Below are 10,408 nucleotides of genomic sequence, written 5' to 3' on the forward strand. Positions count from 1 at the left end.
TATTTTATTTTTGAGTGAAAAGGAAATATTTTCAAATACTTGGAGATGTGTGAATGACGAAGGAATACTAAATAAAGCTGAAGTTGTGACTCAAAGGATTAGAGACCCAAATTTGAGAAAAGGAGAGAAAAACCAAAAGATAAAAAGTAGTGAGGAAAGTTGGAAAATTAAGGGTCAATATTTGCATAACAGAAGGTCTATTTAACCTTTCTCACTACTTTTTATCTTTTGGCCTTTCTCTCCTTTTCTCAACTTTGGGTCTATAATCCTTTGAGTTCCAACTCCAGCATTATTTAGTATTCTTTCCAGCATTGAAAGATCATTGAAAGATTTGGCTACCCTTTTTTCAGTTTGGCGTAAAAATTATCATTTCGCGCATTGGCTACTTTCAGGGCTACATATTATTTATAAATATATTAGTCGAATAAAAATGCAATTTAAAATGGTGTTTTGTCGTTTTCTATTAATTAGAGACCCAAATAAAACAAATATTTGTGTTTTTCAAATTATTTTTTGTTTGTTTCCTTTATAATAAATGAATTTATTTATTTCTAAGTAAAAATTGAAAGGGCCTGTAGAAGTAATTTTTTAAAATATCCTTGTTCGTGATAAAGTTTTAATACTTATTACTATAATCTAGACATGTTAATCCTTAAACATACTTGTATATTTAAGGATTGGGTCACAAATATATTATATATACTTGTGGCCCAAAACTCCATGACTTCTTCCAATGTGGCCCAGAAGAACAAAAAGGTTGGACACCCCTGAATTAAACATTAAAGTTTTAAGATTTAGTAATGATAAAATGTTTTTTGAGACATTTATTTCATCTTCAGATTTCCATTAATATAATTTGAGTAAAGAAAAGTCTTTAAATCAGTTCATTATATAACAGAATTTATATACGACTGTTCATTGTTATTTTTTCATAAATATGGTTTCTCTTATTCTATAAAATTATATATTTTAACTAATCCTCATAATCTATCTAAAAATAATGATGTAGGGTTAAAATATAACAAATATCTAAAAAAATGATAAGATATATTATTAATGGATGATACTTTTAGAGTCACATTGTATCCAATTTTCTTTCTTCTTGCTTTTGATAGAATGAGGGTTTGTGACTCATTAGCTCTTTGTCACTCTTTTAGAACTATTTTTAGACCCTGGAAGTAGATCTCTAGTTGTCCCATTTTGCTTCTGCTTTTTTATAGATCATCAATTGAAAGGTTGAACAGATGGAGAACAAAAATTGATTTTTCATTAAGACTATCTGATAAAGAGGTGGTGAAACATGCAATCAGGACTTTTTATTTCCTCCACAAAAAAGAATGTTTAATCTGATTAGACTTAAAAATATATTTTTGATGTAAAATTCCATATTTTATATAATCATAATACAATAGAGTCTCAAACTTGGCCTAATGTGGACCAAAGGGTGGCCGAGTTTGTGAAAATGCCGGGTTATCAGGAATGGGGTTAAAAAAAATAAGTATGAGTGTTTCCTCAGAAAATACTGTACTGTACTTGTATGTACAGTACAGTATTTTCTGAGGAAATCAAGTATTGTTTACTTGAGAATACAACAGAGAATAAACTGCCCAAATATTCTTAAACAAAGGACAAGTACGTCCTTTATGAAGGCATAGAGCCTTTACTACATGAAAATGAAAATTAATGAATACACTGTGTACAGTAATTTACCGTATAAGACAGATCTCAGAAAAATACTTTGAGGCATTAAGCTGTCTATAATGAAAATTAATTAACTAAGGATTTTTTTGCCCTGCCAGGGTGTGGCTGAGTTATCCGGACTGCTGGGTTATCGACTGCCGAGTTTTTGAGACTCTACTGTATAAAAATTTCAGCATGATAAAATTATTCTTTTTTCATCAAAAATAAATATTTGTCAGAATTGTTTTTAAAAATATTTTAGTAAAGTAAATTTTCTCTTTATTAATAAACTATCAAATAAGTTTTTCATTTTCAGAGGTTATTTGATGCGCTACCATAATCATTTTCTTTATGTAATATTTTCACTATAATTACTTCATTGCTTATTCATGTAAGATTTTCTATTAAATAATTTTTGATTAAAAAATGCTGGTACTTATTAATCAAAATCTCTTTCACATAAAACAAGTTTTTTCCTGTAATCTAAATATTTTACTTAAAATAATTTTGAAATTATGAAATGAGATTTAGATTGTCATAATTTGTAGAGGATTTTTCATAGGATAATTTAACAATTTGAATCAAATACAGTATATGATTGCTGAAAATGACCTATTTTAAAAACAATTTCCTGCAGTTCAGAATAAAAGTGTTGCCTATTTAAAAATATATATATATATATATACACATTTTTTAGTAGGATGAAGTGTTTAATCTTATCAGAAAATTTTATATATTAATGATTTTTTAATTTATTGAAATTGATTTATTTGTATATATGTTAATGATGATGATTTTTTTTTAGTTACCTCCTGTTTTATCACAAACAAATCTTGGAGTATGAATGACAGAAGCTACTAACTAGTTCTGAAATAACCTGAATTTAATAAATTGAATGTGCTGGTTCAAGATGTAATGCAAGAAACAAAAGGGTCACAATATTTTCAGATATTTTCCTGGGTATATTTGCTCAAAGTTTTGGTGCAAAGACTAGACTAAACATGAAATGTGTAGTGAAATTTGTATTTGGACACATCTAGATATTGGTTAAAATACAAGGAGGAATAATAATATTTATGATATGAAAATATTGATTTATAAAAGAATAATTCTAGCATCACATAATTACTGCTTTGCTTAATTGACAAATAGATCTGGCAAATCGACAATAATAATCAAATTTGTCATTAGACAATTTTAATGGGATATGCATTTAAGTAAATCTAAGTTAAATTGAAGCAAAGTATTCTTACATAGTAGGTTGTAATTGGATACCAAACCAAAGAAATCAGAAAATGAAGATATTTCGATAACTATGGTTGGATTCTAAACAAGAAAAGGTGCAAGGTGACTGGCTCTAATGTAACCCGAGACAGTATTTAATGTGCGCATCCTGTCCAAATGTGTCATGACCTTGTAAATGTAAATTTACATGGTAATGTTTCTTTGCATTAATGTATTCATAAATAATGTAGATATTTATATTCTGTGATTAGTATGAAGTATTTCTACTGGATGTTTATAATGTTGTCTAATGTCATTATTTAAAATGTCAAGCAGTCCTTCCTAAATACAGTACAAGTTTAATTTTGTAAAATGTCTCATGTGATAAAATTCTTCATTTTTCTTTGTGAGTCAAATCTATCAAAATGCTCAGAAAACATATATTCACAAATATGTTAAATGACTAAAATTATGTATTTCGGAAAGATCCACATCAGTTTTTATTTTCAGAATAGTTTCCAAGTGGACTTTAAACTTGTTTAAATGCAAATAGAGACAATTGTATAAAAATTCTGTATTGTTACATCAAATTTGACAATTAGAAAACTACTAATGGAATTTATTTTATGGCCAACTGTACATATATAAAAAAAGAGAGAAGAAAAAATATTGTAAGTGCTCTAGGTCTCTTAATTAATGGGTTGTGTTTTATATTCAACTAAAAGTTGCAGTACTAAATTTTGTATTTTTAAGCTTTATTTTCAATTTTATATTTTTACAAATTGTTTTTTTAGTTTTTGATCAGTCCAAGAAAAATGAATTAAATGTTATTTTAGACTTATTTCTTTTGTATAACTCATTTCATTTTTATTTTATTCATGATATACTCATAACTAAGAATGATGTGAATAATTAATTTTTCTACTAAAAACAAAAATGCAAATAGAAATTTAAAGTTTATCTTGAATTAATTCATTATATTTTTAAAACATGTTTACAATTACAAGGAAAAATCTTAATTTTTTAAATTTACCTTACAAAATATTGGGTTCAGTTTTTATCCGTTAAGTTCTTTCATAATGATTGTAAAATATGATTAATATTACAGAATACTGGAATGCACATGATTCACATTGATATTTGAATTTCGACTTTTGAAATGTGGTTCAGAAGAAGTAGTTTTTCGAATATCGCAGTTTTGAAGACATTCGTTCTACTGGTCTTTGTTCTAACGAATTTTAAAGAAGAATAGCTGCTTGAGAAAGGACCCAGGGAGGGACCCAAAAACATTTGCATGTAATTTTACTCTTGTTTAATACCGGTTAAAGGGTTTGATGAGGGATTATTTTTGTATTTTAATCCGGTATTTGAAGATTCTTTATTTATAGTGAGTTATGCCGACTTATACATATCACAATATCGTCATAAGCCTTACTAAGGCTAGAGAGAGATTCTATTTTTTGAAGACCTGCAAAGAACTGCATGTATTTCCAATGTCCATTTATCACATTCAACTACCCCAGGGAAACGAACCGTTGATTTCCAAGTTCAGGTGGATGTGCATGAATAGAGCACTTAGAACCACCAGGAAACTAATGTATTCCAGATTAACACGCTTGATACATACGGAGAATTCCATGTTCCAACTGGATCCACATCTACTTAAGGTGGAAAATGCAAAGATAGCCATTATTCAAGAAAGGCTTACATATAAACTTAAAATGTGATACCGCAAGAAACTGGACTGGATTCTAAGGTATCAACTTTCAGCCAACTGTACACAGTATAAATTTCCATTTGTTATATGGGACAGCACACAGGTCCCTAATTTTGCATGAAATATGATTAAATTTACTGTAAATATAAGGGATCAGAATCCTTAAGGCACTTTATGGACTGATCTTTTGTAGGATAAGGGACTTTAAGGAATCATAATTAATTTAAGATACTTAAGTTGGTTTCTTTTACAGATTGAATTATGTGAAAAAAGAAAAAATTCTCATAGTAGCAATTTAATATGATTTATATTAACATGTAAATAATTATATACATGAAAAAATTGAGTCGTAGAAAATCAACTCAATTACATCATACATACATTGCCAAGAAGAAAACATATATGTAAAGAATGAGCTTGTTACATCCATAAAATTACAATTCAATGCATTCATTCAGACTGACATGTTTCATTTGTCAGTTTGATAGTTTATCATAGTTTTGTATTAATATCAGGGCTGTGGAGTCGGAGTTGTGGAGTTTTGGTGTTTTGGCCGGAGTCGGATGGTAAGGAAAAGTTGGAGTCGGTAGATTTTTACGCGACTCCACAGCCCTGATTAATATCCTTCCATATATTGCAATTTTTGAAATTACAAATATATTAATATCACTATAGAAATATTTTACACAATTTTATTTGATCAAATATCTTTATTTATGCATTTATGCCCAATACTAAAATTTGACTTGAATGCTTTTTGCATAATTATGATATTTTGTGGTAATAAAACACACCTTTAATAACCCAGCTAATAAAAATTAATAATATAATAACATTTTCGATCGTTTCTTAACGATCTTCTTCAGTTACCATAGCATAGAATAAAATCACTATATACTAATATATTTATCCAGTTCGTTCATTATATAAGATATTTTGTGGGACATCTTGGTAATTTCATCATCCTTCTTCTAACCACAAATTGAATGGTTGAGGCAATAAAGACATCAATTTACCATTCCAGAGAACTCCAGTCCAAACTAAGTAAGAAACCTCTGGGATCTGTCTAGTATGTCAGACCCTATCCTTGACTCCCAGCCATCCCTGTTTTGGTACTGGTAATGGACCTGGAAAAAGTATTTAGTATGAGGGAGGGTTTTCTCGTGTCAGTCTTTCATTTTAATAAAAATATATATCATTTATAATATAAATTGGATTGCTGTATACTAGATATGTGTAAAACGTCTCTGTAATCCAAAATTATGGTAGACGGTCTCACAGCAAATTTTTGGTTAGGAACTATGATTTTATTCTCAAATTAAATATTAATTTAATTTGAGAATTAAATTAAATTATACCTACTGAGTGTTTTAGAGGCTGATAGCTTGTTGGTGTTACAGATGTGTTGTTCTCTCTTGTACAATTTTTTATATACAGAACTTAAGAGTAAGTGTTGTAATAGTATTTTTTCTGATGGTATATTTGTTGTCATATTTTGACAATTTTTGTTTTTATTATTTTTTTCAAATTAGCACTGAGGAGGGGTTGGGATATATTGCACCAACCTGAAATGCATATGTAATTTAATTTGAGAATAAAATCATGGTTCCTAACCGAAAATTTGCTGTGAGACCGTCTCCCATAATTTTGGATTACAGAGACGTTTTACATAGATATATATCATTTGATAGAGGGGGGAAAAAATACAAATACTGTACCCATATTTTTTCTTTACTCTGTCAGATCCAGCTGTTCATGAAGGTTCTAAAATGTTCTAATGTAATTCATATAGAAATAAAGCACTGGTGGCACAATGGTAGCATTGTGGTCCGACTAGGACTATCAAGAAATTGATTCTGTTTGAAGTTTTTAACTTTTAGGGTTTAATGTAAATGCAAAGGAAAAATACAATGTTTAGGAGTAATTAACAGTTGATAAATGAGCACATGCAATGAAGGCATTTCTATCACAATCTTCTAATGAAAACTTTGTTTCAGGAAAAATAAAATTTTTTTGATAACATTAGAAAACTTCCACGTATCCTGACTTCTGCCATATATATATTAACATGTGTTTAAAAATAGGAGCATATAATTGTATACTTGCTTACTGGAGAATTCAATAAAAATTAAAAATAAATAACTGATGATGAACACTTAATGCATTTGAAAATGTTTTTATGTTATTAAAGAATTATGCTGAATAGTTGAATGGTTTTTATTTTTAATTTTTAGGATCGCACAATTGGTTTTATATAAATGCCTAGACCAGCCACAATGCTGTGCTATATTTCTATATGAATTATATTAGAACATTTTAGAATCCTCATGAACATCTTACCTGACAGATTAAAGAAAAAAATACAGTTTCATTTTTCCTCTTCATATGATATATATATTATTAAAATGTAAGACTGATATGAGCAAACCCTCTCCTGTTAGTGCCAAGAGTTTGAAAAAAAATAAAACAGACTGAAATGAAATTGTGAAATGAAAACCAATATTAATCAAAATTATTTTCTTTTTAGAATGTAAACAAGCTTTGTCAAGATTTTAAAACAACAATGACTATGGTAACAATTTATACTGTTATGAGTGATATAACAGTTTAATTTTTTATTATTCAATTGTATACAATGAATTATTTCAAAGTTTATAAGTTGTACAAAACATTCAGTAATTCTTGAATAATTTTAATAATTAGTAAAAATAGTTTTTAATATTGATGTCTTCTTAAAAGTATATAATAACAATACAAAAAATTTTAATTGGAAGTTTAAGATGATACTTAAAAATGTTCTTTTCTGTGAAATACAGTATCTTGCCAAATTATTAGACCCAAGCAAAATATTGATAATTTGTTAGTTTTTTATGTAATAATTCAATAAAAATGCAATTGTTGATAGGATTATTTAAAATACTGTTTTTTAATGTCTTATAGACAAAAACTTAGTTTATTTCATAAAAATTTGATTATTATAGAACTTAAAAAATTAATTAGTATTTTGAATGATTATCTTTAACAGCCAGTAGTGCTTCTATATCACAAGGAATACTCTTTATACATTTTTTTAATTTTTGTTCTCATAAATGAGGTATGCTTCCATACCTTACTATAAACCTCTATCAATTCCCTTTTTGTAGTAGAAAGTTAACATTTTTACATTTCCATGTTGCCATATAAAAAACTTATTGAAAGTGTTTTGGACATACTGTAATAGAGAATAAGAATAACATGAAAAAATACTCATTCCTTAAACAATAGTACAAAAAGTATGATTTTAGTCAATTGATCTAGTAATTTGACAAGGTACTGTATATTAACACATTACATTTTCCTATAGCATCATTCAAATAGTGTATTCACTATGTTTCCTAATGAATCCAGATATATTTAAATTGTAAATAGAATGACATATAGATATTGTTTGTTCACTCACTGTCTAAATATTATCTTCATATATATCAATATTTGTTTCATTTCTAGAAAAGATTTGTTTTTAGAGGATGAAAATTCCCTATTATAGAGTTTGCACAGGATGCTGAAATTTTTAGCATAAGAAGGTTTTCTGTTTTAGGCAGGTGGAAACAAGAAAAGGCTCACTACCACAAAATTAACTTTCATTCTAGATATAGTATTTGTTATATTTATTGAAATGAACTCGAAATAAAAGGAAAAGGGGATGCAGAAAATAAAATATTCAAATTCATGTATAAATTCTCAACCGAAAAAATAGTGTATGCTAAGCACATGTTTTCTACGTAAAATATATTTTCTCAATGAAAAAGTAATGCCATCTCGGATGATTTATATGTTCGAATTCGAGCTCTTTGCATTTGTCTAACCTCTAAAGCCTTGATCCACTTGTATATTTTCAGCCGCAACTGCGAGCGATAGCTATGAAAAAAATTCCATAATTTTGATGTGTGTTGTTTGCTTTGGATAACCAATAAAGTGATCTTGTTGTTCTGACGTCAGAACAATACATTCTATCAGGTACTCGAAAGTGTGACAATTCACTAGTATTGATATATTGTAACTGTTCTTCACCTAGTATATTTTATTCATATTGTAAATTTTAGTTCTAAATTATTGTCATAAAAGTAATTTTTCATGAGAAAATATATTATCGAATTGTACAGTACCATATTTGGGGTGCCCGTCCCCAAATAAATAGCTCGAAGAGATATTAAACATTGGAAGGCATACTGTTGTTGTTATGGGCATCCCTCCATAAAGACGACGCCTAGGGTTCTGGATGATCTAGTCTGTAATCCTACGGAGGGTGATGCCCATGTTAAAGTCCAGGAAAATTCAATTAAAGTTGTTTATTGATCATTGTGTCCAAGAAAAGAAGCTTTTTGTTTGGTTGGTTATGGCAACACAACACTTGGGCGATCTGACTAGGCTGCCTGGAGGAATGCTTTCCGGGAGGTCTTTTTTTAGGGGAAACTGGACCCTATTTAGGCGTTAGAGACGTAGAGAAAAACCCGGAAAACTCCACGTGACCAACCCGTATGACCGGGGCGCGAACTCCACGACCAACCCTGATCCCAGTGTTCAGGGTACGAAGACCGCTCGGCCACTGGTGGGCCAAATAATTTATACTCTATTATTACAAAATAACAATAAAAATATTATTTTGACAGATATTATCGTCGATCTTCTTGCTGAAAAAACTATTGTTATAACATCTGTCTATTATTTTCCTGACATGGCCAAGACAAAGTGAAGAGGCAAGAATTCAGATCAAAGAGGATATCCGGTGGTCATTAAAAACACAAAAAAGGGAGAAGCATTCTTCGGCTGTCCGGTGGGTCCGAAGCGCGCTTACAAGTTGCCTGGCTCGGACCCACCCGTCTACGGAGGACGCTTCAAAGACTGTGGTTAACAATTTGCCTACAGAATCATCAAGCGATTTCTGAAATTGAAAGGCAACGAAGGCAAATTCGTCACTTGGGTTCGTTGTAAGACGGGTGCCACAAGGTATTACTCTTACCAAGATAAGCAATAGCATCCTAAAGTGGTGTCATGAGAACCAGTTTTTGTAATGAAAATTAAGAAGAAGATCGAACAAAATTCAGTTAAAATTCGGCACGCAATACCGTATATCAGTGATTAAATGTAATTGAACTAAAATTCCCACAGAGAAAACTTTATTTGGAGTTCTTACAAAATTTTGATCGTTTTAAAAATAAATAGGGGAAGGTGGGGCAGGATGAGGACGTTAAGGTTTGAAAAGTCATAAGATGGCAACCACTTTAATCGCTTTAGTTCCCAGCAATTTTTGATATTAATGTAATTAAACATAAAAAAATACTTAAAACTGGAAAAAACGAAAGAAATGTGTTAATTTTGAAGAAAAAGCTTCAAATTTTATTTTCCATTGTCTCGCCATTCTGCGAAATTTGACACCGATGAGTCATTGTGTTTACAGCTGGATGACCTTGAGCAGCGGTGCCCAACTTTTTTATCGCCGCGGACCGGTCAACGTTTGATATTTTACCGCGGCCCACTGAGAGGGGACGTTGATTGTTTATATTTTAGATTGATTTAATTTAATTGTTTTTAAACATGCCTTCAAAATAAAATATAGTTACACTAAAAATGAACGTTAAATCAATGAGAACCCTGAGCTTGTTTCTTTGCAACAAGACGGTTTCATCTGGGGGTAATAGGAGACAATGACACTCGAAGTGTGTTTCTTATGTCCAGTTTATTCCGTTGTTCCGTCGTCCATTAAAAGTCGCACAAAACCGAGAGAAATACACCATAGTAAATAAAATG

The sequence above is a fragment of the Centruroides sculpturatus genome, unplaced genomic scaffold, assembly GCF_000671375.1.
Source record: "Centruroides sculpturatus isolate CEXI.00-Female unplaced genomic scaffold, Cexi_2.0 scaffold2156, whole genome shotgun sequence".
NCBI lineage: Eukaryota > Metazoa > Arthropoda > Arachnida > Scorpiones > Buthidae > Centruroides > Centruroides sculpturatus.